At 45.7% G+C, this 18,546-nt stretch overlaps 1 protein-coding gene across 7 annotated transcripts in view; it reads left to right on the plus strand.

The window, feature by feature from the left end:
- The first annotated feature begins 2,479 nt into the window (after positions 1–2,479).
- Positions 2,480–18,546, plus strand: part of IL1RAPL2 (interleukin 1 receptor accessory protein like 2) — a 368,404-nt gene continuing 352,337 nt past the window's right edge. For 3 of the 7 annotated variants that reach the window (XM_051784226.1, XM_051784276.1, XM_051784285.1), the window contains exon 1: positions 2,480–2,504. The gene's annotated coding sequence lies outside the window, so the exon portion shown is untranslated. Of the gene's footprint in view, positions 2,505–6,444; positions 6,520–9,145; positions 9,225–9,710; positions 9,784–10,605; positions 10,672–18,546 lie in introns of those variants that run through there. The other 4 variants (XM_051784262.1, XM_051784234.1, XM_051784252.1 and 1 more) reach the window with 4 other exon arrangements.

Below are 18,546 nucleotides of genomic sequence, written 5' to 3' on the forward strand. Positions count from 1 at the left end.
GTTCCTTGCCTGCAGTGATGGGTGTGTGCCCTTTTCCTCACTGGGAGTCTAGCAGTAAATCATCCATTTGCCTTTTTTTTTTTTTCTTTTTACATTCTGGAGCAGCTGCTTTGATTAGTTTGAAGCAGAATAAAAGACCTATAAATAGGGAGAATCCTGAAGGTAAGTACTTTAGTGGGGACTTAATGTCAAGGTACAGCACGCAGAGTAGCTTTTACAGGGACCATTTAAAAACTGTTATCTGCTGTATAGTTTAAAGGCAGGACATAATTCAGACATCTGATTGACTGCCCTTGAACATTGATTTTTGCTCTATAATTTTTATTTTTAAGAAACCTTGATTTGAGAACTTTTTGAGGACATCACATATTGCGTTCATCACCCTTCGTGGATTACTTCTGCTGCCCGAGCTGCACTAGATTTGTGGGGATAATAAGGCAGAGGAAGGAATGGCAAGCTCTGTCAGAGGAGCAGTGGAAAAGTCACTCCTGTAAATCTGAGGATTGCTTAAGAATTGTCTTCCCTTTTCACTGTAGAAAGTGTTATTTCTAATATTTTTTTTTCTGGTTCTAATTACTTCAGGGAGGACATGATTCAGTGACCTCTGATCCCTGCAGAGACCACGACACAGTCTGAGTCCTTCTCTTGGGAATGGGGAAATGACAGTGACCCCCAGGGAACCTTCAACAGGAAAAGCATTTGCCATTCTGAAGCACTGAGTCTAGGGATTGAACACAAAAATTTAGGAAGGGTACTAGACTTGAAATGTACTTCAGAAAGCTGTCAATCAATTATCTGTAGCTTTCAAGTCAGGTGCTCTTTAATACATTCTTGAAGTAGTCTTTAAACTGAGTCTTCCTCACAGCATCTCCACTCAGATTATGGTGATTTTATGACCCTTTTCTCAGCACCCTTCTCATCTCCCCCAAGATGCACTCTCTGTGTTTTCCTTGGTGTTTGCAGAGTTCAGTGTTTGACCAAGTCTGTTTTCACCCCTCCAGAGAAGTGTTGTTGGGTTTGTTGCATGAGGTGGGGCATTTGAGCAGCTCCTGCAACCTGAGGGCTTTTAATGAAGAACCTCTTTGGGGCTTTCTAAGTGTGCTGGTGACCAGAATCCTTCCCAAAAACCATGATTTTCACTCAATTTTACACCTAATCTGCTTCCACTCCCCCTCTCATGGGGGATCTCATGAGAGATGCTGACCAGGTTTTCTCCAATCTGTGCACCACTTTTCAGTTGTTTTTATCATGTCTCCATCACCCCACCACTTCACTGCTGTCTGACTCTTCTTCATGCTGTTCCCTAGCTCAGCAAAGAGTTCTGTTGCCCTGCCCCTGCCCTTTTCTTGAGTCTTGGGGTGTGTCTCCCTCTCAGAAGGTTTTGGACTGTAGGGTTTACACCACAAGAGATGTGTCCTTGGATCTTATGAAGAGCTTGAGGTCAATGCTTTGATTCTTTTACTTGGGCCAAGTCTGCCTCTGATGTGCCCACTCCAAAGCTGTGGAGCTTAAATTCCAAGTCAACTGATATGTCTGCTCTGCTTTTGCAAGTGCTGCTCTACATTGATTTCCAAATAGTGTTTTTCTTTATTTTGAAAGAGGTGCCCCTGGCCTTAGGCAGTTCAATGGAAGCTGGACACTGGAGGTTTGATGGAGATGGAGGCTGAAGACCATGAGTAGTATATGCCTGCCTGGAGATGTCTGTGCACTTGTCTTCCATTTGTTTTCTATTAAGGAATATTAACACTCAAAACAGAAATTAAGCAAGTAGTTTCAGCATGCTTGCCCTGTTTCCTTTAAGACAGGGTATAACTCTAATATGTTTGAAATTTCCAGGTACTGGCATTTTTACATAGGTAAGAAACCTTCAATTCTGAAATACAGCATACAGCTCCTTACAGAAGTTCAAACCAATTTTAGAATATTACCGTGTTATCACAAGCCAAAAGCATTGGCAATCAAATGTGGTTTTGAAGCCGTTAGCTTGTTTTGGATTTTTTTTTTGCTTTGATAGCACTCATGACTTTTGAGGAAATGAACTCACCAACAGCTTGGAGGGCAGGACTGGCTCAGGCGTGGTGAAAAAACCCCTAACGCCACTGTTTAGTCTTTGAGTCTGAAATTAAATTATATCCCTTTATTTCCATAAATGTTTCTCTTCGCAGATGTACTGGGAAGGGAATTCGGTGAGAGGGGAATTCAGTGCCTTTGAATGCATGGACAACAGAGGATGACAAAGCCTGAAAACAAATGTCCCGAGAAGTGTTTATTACCAGGCATTAAAACAGGTAAAGCTGGAAAAAGTATTTTAGCATGTCTTTGCTTTGTTGACTGCTACCAATATGTTAGACTCTTTTTTTTTTTTTTTTTTTTAATCTCATCTCATTTATGGGTTGTGCTCACTGATGCTTAAAGAGACCTTGAAACATTGACATCAGAATTGAATTACTGATGTGATAAATTGGAGGGCCGCTTGAACAGGTCACGCTGGAGCAGCCTGCCAGGTGAGCGGGTGGATGTGCAGGTGTGTAAGTGCAGAGCACCTTTTTCTTGCCAGAAGTATTTCGTGTATGTACACCTCAGAAAAACAAAGGGAGGTCTTTTCTGCCAAATACAACATTGCATAAAAACTAGAGGATCTTCTTGGCTGTGTTTGCCCTGGAGGTGAAGTGAGGGCTTGAGAAAGGGTCCTGGCACATGAGCCTCTTTGCCGTGGCTCTGGCCTCGGAGGGATGTGCTGCAGCTCCCCCCTCCAGCCCTGCCCACCTGGAGCTTGGCATGAGCTCCCCCAGCCGGGAGCTGTGCCGCTGTGGCTCCGCACCACGGGTCATTTGACAGCCTTGGCTCCTCCACACTCCCTGGCAGCCCCGGCAGCGGCTGCAGCAGAGCCAGGGAGGACCCTTGTGCAGGCGTAAGTGGGAACAGCAAAATCCTCCTTTTCTGCGTGGCAGACCAGCCCAGTGCTTCTGCTTGAGTTGAAGCCCAGTTATCTTTTCAAAAAGTGAAAGAATCAGACTCAAGAATTTAACCTTGAACTTTACATTTTAATAATGGTGCCGGTCAACTTAAAAAAGAGACACCTGTTCACAATGTCATCCAGGTACGTGGGTTTAATACACGATTTATCCATCTGTGAACAAGGGGATGAGACAACACTTAAAGTTGATCATTATTATTTTAACCACATTTCTCCCCTGCCCTGAAACTCCATTTTGCTTTCAACTGAAACAACATTTTTCTTTTCTTTTTGTCAGCTGACCTGGAAAATCCATTATTCAGCTAAGTACAAGCTACCCCAAATATGTGTAGCTTCTGTCTAGAGAAGTAATCTGTGTTTTCTGCCATCAATCTACAGTTTCAGACTATTTGTTGTACCCTTCCCTTTATAGTTATGATTTGCTCTGTGGCCTGAAATATGATAATCTGAGCAGGACAGAAATGCAAAACAGTCCAATTTGTACAACCAGATTTAAAATTTCTATTGTTTGCTACAAACACAATAAAGTTTAAAAAAAGTGCTGCATTAATTTATTCTTCTCTAGAAGCAAAAAAACAGAGAGGGGAAAAGGAATCTGTAACAGAAAAAACATACAAGATCAATATTGATATTTGTTGTTTTCTAGCTTTTATTTCCTTTTACTTTTTAAACTATGTTTTTCAAACCATCCACTTGCAGAAATTTGCATTTTATGAGGACAAAGTTACAAAATGTGATGAGATTGTTTTAGGTAACTTACCTCTTTTTCCTCAGCTTGTGGCATCTAAAACTAACCGTGCTTGTCATCTTCTCAGTAATTTCTCAGCATTGGAGTTAAAATATCATCTAAGTTTGCACCAAATGAGCTGTTCCAAGATGAATTTGCCAAACTCTGTATTGCAGTGGGATTTCTGCAATTATGATTAGATACTGTCAAACAAAAATGATCTGTGGAATACAAGTGAATCCAACATTGATTAGCTTCTCTAAATCCCACAAGAGGTTAGGAGAAGGACAGCTTGCATTTAATCTTTTGTCTTGGGTGTCTCTGCCAACCACAGTTGTGCTGTCACATACAGAGCAACTGAAAGGGGATGAAGGGAGGAGAAACAAGGGGCTGATGGAGAACTTTTCTGTTACTAGGATTTCTGTTTTAGGATGCTGTTGGTGCTCACCAGTGGTCTCAGAGTTACTGGATAGATTGTGTAGCTGCATCTCATCCAGAGGACAGAAATCACCAGTACAAGAGTTTGTGTGTGCTGATTATTTTTACACCTCTCCATCCACCTGCCTTTTTTTTTGCTGATTATTGGTTCTCCCACCAAAAAGTAAAATAAACAGACAAAGGCAGCATTTGTCTTAGTCTTGTCTGAGAAATTCCCAATGGGAAATGGAAGCATATTTCCGCTATCTATTAGTGGATTTTACATTCCTGCTGCACAAACTGTTCTGCATGTGAAAAAGAGCTCTCCATTAGAGCACTTTCTCTGACAAGCTTCATAGCTATTTGCTGGATTAAGGCAAAGTTAGGATTTGTGTCTAATTTTAATTAATCCCAAACAGTGCTTCCATTTCTGCTGTTGGCCAGTCAGGAGAAACAGGTGAATAGTCAATATGTTGTATCTTTTACAAAAATATAATGACTACTGCATGAAGATGTTATCTCTGCTGTAAAGCTGTCATGTTATTCTTTGGGGAAGGAAATTCTTATTTTACAATTCATGTACCTATGCAGAGCAGTCACTCTTTTTGTACTCTGTACATGCAAAATGCTTAATAATTTTATCTTCAGCTTTCAAACATAAAAGTGAGAAAGTTACCCTATTCCAAACTTAACTACTTGTGTATGTTGTCGGTATCAAATAAGATTACTGCTTGGAAGATGGTGCATTTATCTTTCACTTGAAATAACCCAGGAGAATGTCAAATGCAAAATGATGTTTGAAATCTTGGCGTTTACTGCTGCTTTATACTGTGTGTGTGCGACTTCAGTCAACAGCAGTGACATTATTGTGCGAGGCCCTGCAACTGAAGGGAATTGGCACTCTATTAAAAATCCCTCTTTGTGGAGCCCAACTGGAAATATGTTACTGTGCAGCTCTGTGTTTGTCTCCTGAAAAGTGGTGTTCGGAATCATGTCTGCTACCAGCCAGGCAGGATTCTCTCCTTGTCAGTTTATTCCTTCCTGTAGCTAATCCTTTATCCGGTGTTATCCGGCCATCGATGTCCTACTCGTTCCTCTCACAACAGGCACTCTTTGCTTTGGCTTTTGTCCCATGTAAATGCTGCCCTGCCAAGTCTCTCTGCGATGAGCTCCCTTCTGTGCTCTGCTCTTGCAGCATCAGCATCTCACATCCTCATGGATCAGCTCTTCCTCCTCTCTCTGCTCCGGTGATGTGGGTGCTGCTGGCAGAGTAGCCTGCACAGAGCATGGGGCCCTGGGCAGCAGGACACGGAGTGGCTGGGGATGGTGGATGCAGCATGGGAGGGGGTGATGTTCATTGTCACTGTCACTGTCACCTGGGCTGAGGGAGGCTGTGTGCCTGCGCCTGCAGGGGGGTTATCTATCAGCTTTGCATCACTGCTGAACTTAATTGCTGGGAAAGTCTGATGGTGTTTTCAGAGATGGACTGATGGACATAGCTGTCAGTCTTATTTCCTCTTGCTTATGTTGGTCATCACAGGGGCTCTTTGGAGCAGGAACATGCACACACTCACACATACATGCACACACACACACACACACTCTCACACACACACAGAGTTTCCATGTGTGGCCATATTTTGCAGAGATCAGACCTGAATCTGTGCTGCTGTATACAAAGGACTAGACATAAAGTCAATAAGTGTGACTTGACACAGCTGTAAATTTTCTCATCCTGTCATCTTCCCATTCAGGGAAGAAAGATGTGAGAATCATGCAGATTCAGGAGCAGAGGTTCATGGAAAGACTGAGAGTCTCCTGATCCCAGCATGGATGGTGGCTCCTTCTGGAAGTAGCTGTGTTAGTGGTAGGGTTTATTAGGGCAGTCTATGCCCCCACAACTACCTTATTCTTGCTGGAGGCTGCTTACTTTGTACCTCAGCTCTGCCAAGCAAGTTGCTCATGTGAAAGCTCTTTAATTTCTGCTTTTTAAAGTCAAACTAAACCTGTCATATTTGACATCTGTCCTTGGGAGATGAGAAAAGAGCAGCAGGGAGAGCTGCCTCCATTGGTGGCTGTCAGAAAAGGATGTTTGGCTACAATCTAATCATAACAGATATGAGTGAGTCTACACATAGATTGATTAATACTGATTAAGAAGGTGTATCTGGGAACTCTCCCAAAGCTAACTGACAGTGGAAAACAATCTTTTTCAGTGAATTCTCTGGCATGAAGTAATTTGGTTAGCAGAAAGAATGGAAAGATGAAGCAAATCAAGGATGGGAGAACTAAATGGGATTTGAGGTGATGCATTCGGTTCCTGGCTCTCCACAGACTTACAGCTTGATGTTGCCTGAGCTCACCAGTCTCTTTGGACATCCTTTCCAAGTATGTACAGGTATGACAGGGGGAATAACTTTTCTATCTCCTATTTTTATCAGGATCAGCTGCATTATTCTCTGTTTCCTGTGTGTGTGGCTACAACACACAGTGCATCTGGGAAGCCTTAGCTGGGGTCCCTGGCCAGCTTTGCCACACATTAAAAAACAACAGCAAAAAGGTGGTCAGAAACAAAGGCCAAAGCAGATCTCATTACTTCTTTAGTGGTTCATTAGAAACTAGCCTAAGGCCTGGTGCATGGCAGGCTGTTCCTACAATTCCTCTGAAGGTTGATCTCTTCTGCTCTGTATTCAACTCCATGAATACTACATTCCTCTTTTCATTCCTACTGAGCCTACCTAAAGACTGACAGCTGTATGGCATACTACTCTTGTCTGTGAAATGGATTATTTTCCACAATGGGCTGAGATGAGATCAGAATAAGGGAAACAAAGTTGGTTTAAAAAAAAAAAAATCAGTCAGCAGTATATTCCCCTCTTTTTTATGAATAATGTATAAATTCATATAGTGAGCCTAATAATTAACATTTTTTTGACTTATTATAAAGTGCTGAAGAATGTCTAATGAATACCACATTATCTATTCATTTTAAGTTCAAGTATAATTCTGAGGTATCATTAACTACAGCTTCACCTAACTGTATATATCAGAGTCAACGGGATGTTTTATTTTAGGCTTTAAATCTTTTAATTCAGCTAAAAAGTGACTTTAGTATGTGACTTGGTAAATAATGTTAAAAATAGCACTTTTACACTGTAATCATGCCAGGAGAAATGAAAGAGTAGCCGAAGTGCAAGAAGTTATAAATTGCAGAAGACATCTATGTCATCTGAAGAAGCAAGGTCTCCTGGCAACATATTCTCTCTTTCTAATTAGTTAAAAGAATTATACAGGCAGAAAAAATGGGTAAGTTTATTGATTATTTTTTTTTCACATTCCTGCTCTACAATAGTTTTGCTCATTTACTGTATGTAAGAATACTTTGAGTGTGCCTGAGTCCCCTTCATGACTGGGACTGGGAAAAGTCACCACATTTGGTTGTTCTTGGCCTCACCCTGCAGAACAATGTGGCTGTTCATCCCCAGCACCTCCTTAAGAGAGGCTTTAAAGGATGGTTATACTCAGAGAAATGCCTAAACATGCTGCTACTTTTGTTGTCCTTGTATGGTATCTAGTTCAAACTTGCTTTGTCTGTCGGCAACAGGACAATGTTTCTAATTGTCAGCTCTGCATATGTGATAAAGACCTGAAAGCAGAGCTGAGTGTTTTCTTGGCTTACCATCAATAATCGCAAAGGTGCTGACACTGATGCATAGCTGGGGTGGACTGTGTGTGACTGAGTAGGATCTGGCTCTTCTCAGCTGCCGGATGCTGAGAGGATGCTTAACTTCTCTGGTGTGGGTCTTGCAAGGAAGGTGTTTTCCTGTGTGTGGCTGCTGTTTGGGTTACGAGCTTCCCACCGCTGCGTTGCTCAGTGTTTGCAGCCTCGCAAGGGTCATGTGCAGGAGTGACGATCGCTCGCCCTGTGACACAGCACCAGTCGGTCCCACCACTGGCACCCTAAAGTCGTGCAGCTTACGTGAGCCTGAAGTGCACTTACAGGAATTTGGCCCGTGATTTTCCTGCCTGTATCGCAGTTGCGTGACAAAACTGGGTCCTCCTGTGAATCTGAGCAAAATGCAGAAGTAGATTATATTCTGCATGGAGCTATTCTAAGCTATTTAAAAGCGAATGAAAAGCAGCGCAGGGAAACTAAAAATAACACTACCGTGCTGCGGAAAGCATGGATGTGCCATGTCAGAAGCAGAGTTAGGGAAGAGAAACTTAGCCTGGTCCAGTTCAAGGCAGGGCTGGTTAAATTGATGCTAATGATGGTGCGAAAATGTGCAGCGGGTTTGGAAGCGGCTTCTCCCCGTTCAGTGCAGATGCTGTAACCCCGGGGGCGAGTCGCACCGCTCTCCATCGAACTGAAACCGATACAAGTGGGGCGGGCAGCCCGAGGCCAGCCCGGCGCTGCCCGGGGAAGGGGCGGAACGGCCGCGGGTGCTGCTCCCGGAGGGATGTTGCGTGTTCGCTGCGACCCTCGGGAGCCCCGGGTTGCGCTAGCACCGCGCGTTGCCGAAGCGCGGGGAGGTTCAGGGCCGCCTGTTCCCATCCCAGCCCTGCCAGACCCCCTTGGACGGGGCGGCGCCTCCGCAGCCCTTTGGGGACGCTCTCTCTATCCCTCTCTTGGCCGTTTTCTTCTGCCGCGATCGCGGCCGCGTGCGCGGCCCCTTCTGGGACCGACAGCCCCCTCCCCGCCGGGGCCCTGCGGGGCTCTGGGGGGTCCCTGTCCCGCCGCTGGTCCCGCCGCGGGTCCGGGCGGTGCCGGCGCGGGGGCAGCGGGGCCGGGGCGGTGCCCTGGCGCGGCGCGGCCGCCAGGGGGCGCTGCGGCGTCTCTGAGCGCGTGGCGGGCGGGCGCACCTGCCGCGCGCGGGGCCGGCGGGGGGAGCGCGCGCGGTCCCGGCCCCGCTCCGGTCCCGTCCCCATCCCGATCCCCATCCCCGTCCCCATCCCGATCCCCATCCCGGTCCCGCTCCGCCGCGACCCCACGGGCGGGAGCCGCGCTCCGCGCACACGGGCCGCCGCCGGCCCGCAGCTCCCGCTGCCTCCGCGGCGGGGGGGACGCCCGGCATGGAGACCTAGAGGGGAGCCGCTGGGGAGGTGAGCCCTGCGCGCGGCGCGTCTCGCGGCAGCTCCCTTTTTTAATTTGAAAGGAGAAAAGAAATCTTCCCTCAGAAAAAGAAAAGTTCGGGTGTAAGGAGTCCCCCCCTTCGGTGCCGCCGCTGCGCGCGGGACGGGGCTGGGAAGATGCGGCTGCCGCCGCGTCCCTCCCGCAGCTCCGGAGCAGGAGGAGGGAGCCCCGGGGGTCCCGCTGGTGCCGGGGCGCTCCCGAGGGGCTCCGGGCAGGGAACACCCGCAGCTCCGGCTCCGTCCCGCGGCGCCGCCGGTCTCGGAGCAGCTGCTCGGGGCCGCGGCCGGAGCCGTCCGTGCTGGCGCGGCCACTCCACCGCTCCCCGGATCGAGCCCTGCGGCTCTGGAGGCGCCGGGAGGGTTTTTCTGTCACGAAGGGCGGTCTGAGTTAGTACCGAGGGTCTCTCACTCAGCGCCGCGAGCGCTCGTGGGGCTTCCCGGGTAAAGTGTTACTGCCGGGGATTTAAAATAAAAGCACGAGAGCAGTTGCCCTTTGGGATGTTGCAGCGCGGTGGAGCCTGTTGAAGAGGTATCGGTTCTTTGGAGGCTTGGCTGCTTTGAGGTACCGCGGTGGGTCCAGAACACTGGGACTTGAAATCTCTCGCTGCCTCCGAAAATTCCGTGGCAAATAAGGCTGCTCTGGTTTCTTTTGGGGTCTGACGGAAACCTGCTAAAGGGCACAAAACCTGTCTCAAACAATTGATTCAGCGGGTGTTTTCAAACAGCCTGTCCCTAGGCTGCTGTCTCTGCTAGGATTCGAAGAATCGAAAGTTTCTGGTAGAAAATGCTGTAAGCTGCGGTTTCTCAAAGTTCCAGTGAGGTCTGTGTGCTTTGGGCAATTTTTGCTTCTTTTGGATTAAGACGCAAACTTAGGTTTGTACTGCGAGGAAAAACCCATCGTGGCAGGAGACAGCACTTTGTCGTGCTCCTCGGCAGTGTTTATGTTGTCTTGTTTTTATCCTGATTATTTAAAATATTTGTGTAGATTTTTAGTGCGTGTGTGCGGTTTTTGGGTGTTACAATATTACCATCAGAGTGCGGATAGTTTTGAGGTTTTTCAGAGTATTCTTAGAGGTGGGTGCAAGGCGAGGTGACCTGCTGGGGGAGGAGGGAAAGGCAGGGGGCAAGGGCTATTTCAGGGTGCTCAGGTGCTGCGTGATTATGGTTGCATCACTCCTGAGAGAAGCACTCGCCCCAAATGCTTGCTGTCCGTGCCTAAAAGGGGATGTTATTCCTCGTCAGGGATAAAACTGTGTGGCTGCCTGACAGTCTGTGATATCTGTAAGAGCAGGTGACTGCCTGCCCTGCTTCTGTGTAGTGCATGGGAAGGGACTTCCCTCCAGAGGCAGGAGCTGGCCAGCCCTGAGGAGGACATGGTGTCTGAAAGGCTTTGCTCGTGCCAGACCCGAGGCAGGAGGTAAGTCTGGAGGACAAGCTGCCTGACAGCAAGTCAGTCTCTTGCTTTGCAATAGAGTGACTGCAGAGGAGACAGTGGAACCCGCTAGGATTTGGGATTTTGGGCTCCCTAAGCCAGCAGGGTGCAATGCATGTGCAGTAAACATTAGAAGTAGAGTTCTGGCAGTTCACCAAGGCACAGTCAGTGTTCATAAGGATTTGGCGAGTCTGTGGTTAAGCAAGCGTTGTGCAGGTGATGTGCAGGATGGCTTTCTGAGAAATTACTAAGGTTTGCATCCTTGTGAGGATAGGGCATAGGAGACCTCTTGCAGTGGGAGGACTGGGGCATGGTCCGACCTCCACGCAGAGTGCTTGTGTTGCTAGGCAGCAGCTTGCACCTCCAGCGTGCTCCAGATCCGAATCTGCGAGGGGAGTCCTTCCTCTGCTGAACTAAAGCTTTCCAGCTGGTGATCAAGGGTGTTGGAAAGCACATATCCTGCGTGCCTGGGTGTGTGCACTTATGGCCCACACCTGGGTACCAGGGAGGGGTGATCAGCTGGGAACGTTCAGCTAGCTGATAACAAGACTTCCTTGTACTCACCCCCCTGCTTGAGCTGCAGGTGAGCACAGGAGAGAGAGGAATCTTTGGTTGTTCCCTTTGTAAGGCTCAGGAGTTCTCTGCAGACCACTCTTTTACTTTCACATTGCTTAGAAACTCATAGGAGGTTCATCTTCAAATTGTTTCGTGATTGATGCTTTACCAGCAGAATGGGGAGGGAAGGGGAGGGAAAAGGGAAGAAGATTTGCTTGCATGAGAAGTAAGAAAGGCCAGGTGTGCCACATTAATGCACTTAGCGAGTTTGAGTCAATTTTGGTGGATGCCATGCAATTGCTGGAGCCTCTGTGCATACGTGGCATCAGCCAGTGTTGTCTGAACTGCTCTGTGTCTTGCAGAGCAGAGCGATGGAAAGCCTTTTAACCTTCAGAGCTGCTGGTCTGATGGCTGCACTTTGAAGCAGTGCAGTAGCTGAAGCTGTTGGAAACCAATGTGGGGGGACTGACCATTCTCCAAACAGAAGTCAGATCAAAAAAGAGCCTGTGAGTGTCTGGAGGGATTCGTAGGCTGGTGGGGTGAAGGTGAGCTCAGCAGAAAGGCTGTTCTTGTGGCACAAATAATTTCTGATCAGGCAGAGATTGGTGGTGTGGGAGAGGGAGGAGGAAGTTTCCTGATTTGATGGAGGTTGGGGGCCTCAGAAGAAGCTGGACTTCGCAGCCTTAAGCCCAGATGAGGCTGCAGAGGAGTGTGGAAGCAGAGGCAGGTAGGAGCACACTTACTGGGCTCAGGATCTCATGGGTGTTGTCCCTTGCCACCCTAAGCTTGAGCCATGGAGGGTTTAGGCTTTTGGGAGCTGCTGGGGGCAGTTCCCGGCAGAGGTAACGGGCAGCTTGTGTATGGAGCAGTGTGTGTGTGAGGAGCCCAGCAGAGATGCAGACAGGCTGCTGGAGAGCAAGGAGGAGGGAATGGGGACAGCATGTGAGGCCCATACCCCTTGGTGTGCTCTACCTGCTTGGATGTGACGGGAGCATCCAGGCTCTCAGGCTGGGATGTGTCTGTAAGGGGATTTGGTTTGTTTGCAAAAGCAGAGTAATTTTTACCCTGACTACAGCTGTTTCCTGGGAGAGAAGGGTACATGTTACAGTAATCAGTTAAAGCTAAGGAGAACAGTGTCTTCTACGTGGCATTTGGAAGGGAGAGGCTGTTAGTTCAAAATTTTCTGTGTCCTGAGTTGTGATGCCCTTGTGGGACCAGAGGTGGAGGAAAAGTTCCAGGGAGCATGTGCAGGCAGCCATCCCTACTGGCTGGGGGCTGGCTGAGGTGGGAAGCTGGCAGGGATGGCTGGGGCTGGTGGCCTGGACCTGTGCATCTGAGGGAAAGGGCTGAGAATTTGTACTCACTGTAAGAAGTACAAATAAAGCATTTATAATGTATGGACTTTTCCTGCTCTCCAAAACATTAATGCTCGGAATAATCTCTCACTTCAAACTCAAGCACAAGCTGAAAATATCAAGGGATGCTAAATCGTGAACAACTATTAAACAGCCTTAAAGGGCTGTATGGGAAACCATGTCTGCTTGTCATTTCTAAGCCTTCCTCAAACAATGTGAACTATTTATCAGGAGGTCTTTAGTGCTGGAAAGGGGAGTGAACATTTAAAGTGTATTGCAAAATAAAGAGGCACTTTAAGAGGCAATTTGCTTTTCAGGATGTCAAACTAAACATAAATCTTCCTTTAAAGAGCCTTGACAAGAAGACAGAGGGAAGAGATCTTGCCCTTGCTGAAAATAAATAGGATCTCTTTGCTAGCCTTGACGGTCAGGGTTTCCTCTGGCATCTGGTACTAGACTCAGGTAAACCTTCCTGGAATAGGTGGTGGACTGAGGGATGGGTTATGTTCAGTGACAAAGCTGGTGAGAGAGAGACTGTGTGTTAGAAACTTCTGCAGGGGTTTTGGCTGATCCTTTTCATCCCAAAAGCACTACAGAGAGTTCCTTCCACCCCTCTTCTCACTGTTTTATGTAAAAATTAAATTAACGAGGATGTCTATTTGGTAGAGCAATTTCAGGGCACATAAGGTATGTATTTCACTTTAATTTTGGGTGCATCAGAAAAAAAACCCATTGTTTTCAAGATTTCCATAAAATATGTGGAAGGAATATTCTGTAAACATTTTCTCACGATTCTCAAATTCTGGGGAGAGTATTGTTTGCTTGCTTGCTTAAATTCTTATTTTCATCCAGATAAATATGGCAGTACATATATGTAAAGGCCAGACTCTGGTTATGTAAGGGGAAAAAAAATCCCCATCAAGAATATGTTTATCACTTTAAGGTACTGAGATTGTGCTGAGTTCAGTGAAAGCATCTTGCCTCTGTTTGGCAGCCAAGTGCCCTGCCTGGCTTCTCTGGAACTGTGTTTTCTAAGTGAAAAACTGTAGAAGAGTGTTTTATAAGAAGCGTAACAGCTGGTATATCATCTTTTTCTGTTAATTCTGTCTTCTTTGAGCATTAGGTATTAGTTAGGGAAGCATGTGGCCACGAATGAGATCAGGGAATGAATTTCTGAGCACATCTCATGTGGAGTTGTGTTCTCTCGGAGCTTGTTTCATTAATGTGCAGGAGTGAATGTGGATCAGCTTTGCCATCAATAGTGCAGATATTGTTATTGTGTTAATACTGCAGAGGTGTGAGTGTATATAGGAGCAAATATAATGTCAATACAACTGACAGTTATAGCTGCAGTCCATCTTCTATGTGGTCCTGGAAAGGGGACTGTTTTAAGACACTGTAAAAACAGTTTCTCTATAAAAGCAGGGAATGTTTCAGCATGCAGATGGCAGCCCAGTCTAAAATCTAGTTCTCTTTGTGCTGAGCACCTCCATAACGAGCCTTGAGGAACACAAGGGGAAGGAGAGAAGCAGTATGGGGGGGAAGAGGAGGGATATGCTATCTTTCAGGATTGAGGCCTCTTTTTGAACTGTCTCCATTTTTAATAGCTTTTCTGCAAAAGCTGCTTGGGAAGCACGGTTGGTATGAGTATGAAAGAAGCAAAGCATCTAATCTTTTGGCTTAATAATGCTCCTGCGTAGGCAGCTGTGAATTGGACAGACTTCCTTATTGATATAAGAGCAGTGTGCAGTGAGTGAAATTGGTGTGGGTGAAAATGGTCTTTTCTCATCTCTTTTAATCTGAAATGTCTTCTTTTGTAGTTGAGGCTCTGTAGAGGGGACCTGTGATCCCTGGCAGGGCTGTCTAAAGCACTCAGGAGAAAAGACCCACGACCTGAGCAGTGGTGTTTGTTCTGGGTGTCAACGACTGAAGAGCTGGAGTCAAGTGAAGCCTTGGGTTTTCTGGAATTTGCAAGGTTTATCAGCAGCTCTGGAGCCTAAGAATTCTCATCAGCAACGAGGGTTTTTTTACTCAGAGTTCTGAAAAGCAGGATTCAGAGTCCTTTTTGTTCTGAGCGGAGCTTCTCCACAGCCCAGGATGGGCTGGGTGGGCTGAGTCTGAGAGAGCAGCCTCGGAGTTGGCCTCTGCCCAGAAGTCTGCCCTTCTGGGACAGTGCCCAGCAGCCTTCTCAGCTTTGGGAAGCATATGTGGTCATTCAGGGCTGGGGCTCCTCTTTCCCCTTGGATGGCTCTGATTACTGCTGCAGTTTGGGAACTGTCTTGCTGTAACTGTCAGTTCTAGGACTTCAGCTGATTTAAAATGATTCTTAAAATCACTCCCTGTTCCACAGTGTAAGTGCACATGTTTAGCTTTCCAAGTGTAGACTGTCTTCACATTTTCTTCTCTCCCTCAACTGGCTTTTCTGTAATCTTTTAAGTACTTCTACAGGGTGGTAAGAGGCTAAGCCCCACTCTGTAAAACTAACCTCTCTGGGTCTGACAGTCTTTACATTTCCTACAGTACTTCATGTTGCCTGAAGTACTGTATTGATTAAACCACAAGCTGCAGAAGTAAATATATGTAGAATATTAATAGCTTCAACTCTAGGAGGGAAAAAAAGCCTGTAAATTAATTGATCCATTATGTTGACCTCATAAACCACGAGGGCTTGCAGTACAGCTGTAATCCTCCTCCCACAACACTTATTTCACTTTGAATGTCTATAAAAGGACTGGACTACTCAAATTTAAAAGCTGTGATACTGGACAAGCATATCCATCTTTCCTGGGATGTGTAGTTAGAATATTGCAATGTAAAGGCTGGAACAATAGTTCTCTGTAGAATCCAGGGTAGTGCTGAATCAGTACATCACTAATGGTGCAGCTGGGCATGAGACTTAAAAAACAATAGTTAACTTTCACACTCCTTTGTCAGTCTTGTTCCTCATTACAGTTGCTTTCTGCATTTCCAAGTGCAGGAGTTGCTGCAATAGGGGACAAGTACAATTGAGGGATTTAAAATCCAATTTGAAGATATAATGAACTTGAATTCTGTGTGAGGGAGTTGCTTAGGGAATCGAGGTCAGTGTGTGGTGTGAGCTGATAGAACTCAATCTGCTAATCAGTGCTAGGTAGTCCTAGTTCTTCTGGTTCACAAATCTGTGAGGATGGACTGCTCAAGTTTTGTTGAATTTTCTTAGGAGAGACTTAGCATTTTGAACCTATAGATATTGGAATCTTTATCTGTATTTGGAATATTTCAGGGGATTTTTCCATTTTCTGCTCTTCATTTTTTTTTACCATAAATGAACACTATTTTAGGCAGCTATTGGATCAGAAAGTCCTTGGTGGAAAAGGTTCTTGTGTTAATGCTTGCAGAATTTTCTCTACAGGGCAAGCCAGGAGTTTGCTCATAGTGTTGAGTCTGATTGCCACCTTAACATAACTAAAATCACTTCTACCCTCTGCAACCAGACATATTAAAGGGGGGAGTTATGGGGTGGTGGCCATCCACAGTACTTTTCTTTTGTGCTTGGCAGTGAAGCCCATTTTTTTTGTTTCTGTTCTACACTGTAAGATGCCTTTTGAAACTTTAAGATGCTGCTCTTGGTATCTTCTATGGTTGCCATTTGGAAGATATTTAACTTTTTAATGGAAGCATTACAATCTTTCAAGCAAAACCTCAGTGTTGACACCTAAGGGGTCGTGCTGTTTGTTTCTTCTGAAATAAGTGAGAAGATTCCGAGTTTATTCCAATCACATCCCAAAAGATCTGTGAGTTTTACAGTTTTTATTCAGCCTTTAGAGAAATCATTACAGATCAGTATTGTAACCTTGTCAGGTGCTTTGTGTATTTAGTTGTGGTTTCCTTTGCTTCCTCAGGACAAGACCTTGTTTTTTCCTTGTATGCTGTCATGCAACTGATACACTGCTGAGCCAGTAATAATCCCAAATACTCTAGATGTTGTCTCACTGTTGATGTTTACTTTCAGTCTGCACAACACGAGCACTGACAGGTATCCTCCATGCTTCCCTCATTTTTAAATTTCTCTTAAAATTTCAGCTGAACAAGGAGAATGAACCATATGTGAGTCTAGTTAAGGACCTGAGCCAAATGGAGGCTTAGATCCAGCAAGACAAATGCTGAATGCACACTGCCTTGTAGAATTAATGTTCATTGTGTATTTAGACAACTTAAGTGGCTGGTTATGATGGTGAAGATGCACAATGAATTAGGCAAAATGAAATATTCTTTGATGCTCATTGAGCAGCAGAGCGAGGAACACTGCATGACCCCTACCAAGTAGAGCTGAAGATACATTATTTGAGCTAACATGCATCTCTGATCCTAAGTATTTTTTGTTTGTGTTTATGAAAAAAAAGGATCCGGTGCCCGTTGTGGGTTGCTTCCAACCAACATATTAGATAGACTGAGAATCTTTTAGTAATAAACAGCTTAGTATGGTGTGTTGGCAAAAGAGAAGACCTGAGAGAGAGTTCATATTAAAATTTAAAACCTTAAAAAGTAGAGTGGGGAAATGGTTTGAAAAGAAATGAACAGAAGTCACCATCTAGCATACTCTAAAGACAGTGAAAGGATTACTGTTGCCATTTCATCCTTTGTGTGTGGGGTGACAATGGTGATTTATTTCTGTGAGATTTCTGAGCAACAAAACCTGACAATTGGCAATCACTAAAGAGGTGGGCTGCTGTTTTTAACGAGTGCCTTCTGCATCGCAGCTTCTGTGGAGAAACCAGAACCTACAGAGCCTCATGGTGTGTCAGCAAATCTCAGCCTGTGCACAGACGTGTGCCTGAGTGCACACATGCATCTCTTTTCTTGATTTCTTTTGAAAAGGAACACTGCATAAACAAAGCTCATGGTAGAAATTAGAGCAAAGCTAAATTATATTTAAAGCGTGAACTTGGGAATCTCTGTGCTGGGTTTTGTGCAGAATACTAATGCTCCAGTTTCCTTCTTGTTTCTGAGTGCCTCCTTCTAACCTTGTCACTGGAAATTCTTTTGAGTCCCAGAAGCTATAGGAGCTGATGTGGGTGCTGGAAGGACAGCAGGCAGCACATGAAGAAAATGGGACACAACTTCCCAAGCCTTGTTTTCTGAGGACTCAGAAGAATGAACTAAGTTTGTCAACAGAGGTGAAGGGCATTGGGCAGCATATGGGAGTCAAGGTGGTTTCTGTTAGAACAGAATCTGTGTTGCATCACAACAAGTCCCTTGTAGTTGCTGGGTGCTTACAGGTCACTGTGACAGCTGCCTGAAGTCTGTGGTCTGTAGCATCAAGCAGTATGAGGAGGGAAGGGGTGCCCTTGTGGGAGTGGAATGATGGAGAATTAAGTTGTCTCACCTTACTTCTACACTTCTCCCCCTGATGGCAGCAACCTCCCTTTACTTATCTGGATACAAATGCAACCTGGCAGACCACAACAAGGTCTAGATTAGTGATTCTTTCAGCCTTCTCAACAAACACTTTATTCTGTGTCTCTCTTCCCCCCTCTCAGTGACTTTGGGCAAGTTGTCTGCAATTGGTATTTCTATATCCTTATCAAGTAAGATGTCTTTTCACTCTTCTGGGAATGATCCTGAACTTTGTTCCCCTCTTGTGAGGTGTATCCAGTAGAGTACTATGTTTTTGTTACAGCTGTGAGCCCTTACAGCTGCTTGGAGTTTGCAGAGTCAGAGTAAGCAGCTCCTCAGGGAAATGCTGCTCAGTGCCTGTGAGCAAATTTAGAACTTTGTCCTGGACACATACAACCTTCTCTCTTCTGGCTAGGGGACATTCCTCTGGGGGAAATAGATCTTGTATTGTACCTCGTGTTCTTTGTTAACTTGCATGTTTACAGATAGTCATCTGTGAGAGGGCAGGTCAAACAGCCTGTTTGTCTATGGCTGCTGTCTCAGGACAGTAACCAGCTGACCCACTGGTCACACT

Source organism: Manacus candei, unplaced genomic scaffold (assembly GCF_025592945.1).
Source record: "Manacus candei isolate 608988 ecotype Guabito, Panama unplaced genomic scaffold, ASM2559294v1 h1tg000003l, whole genome shotgun sequence".
In the NCBI taxonomy this organism is placed as follows: domain Eukaryota; kingdom Metazoa; phylum Chordata; class Aves; order Passeriformes; family Pipridae; genus Manacus; species Manacus candei.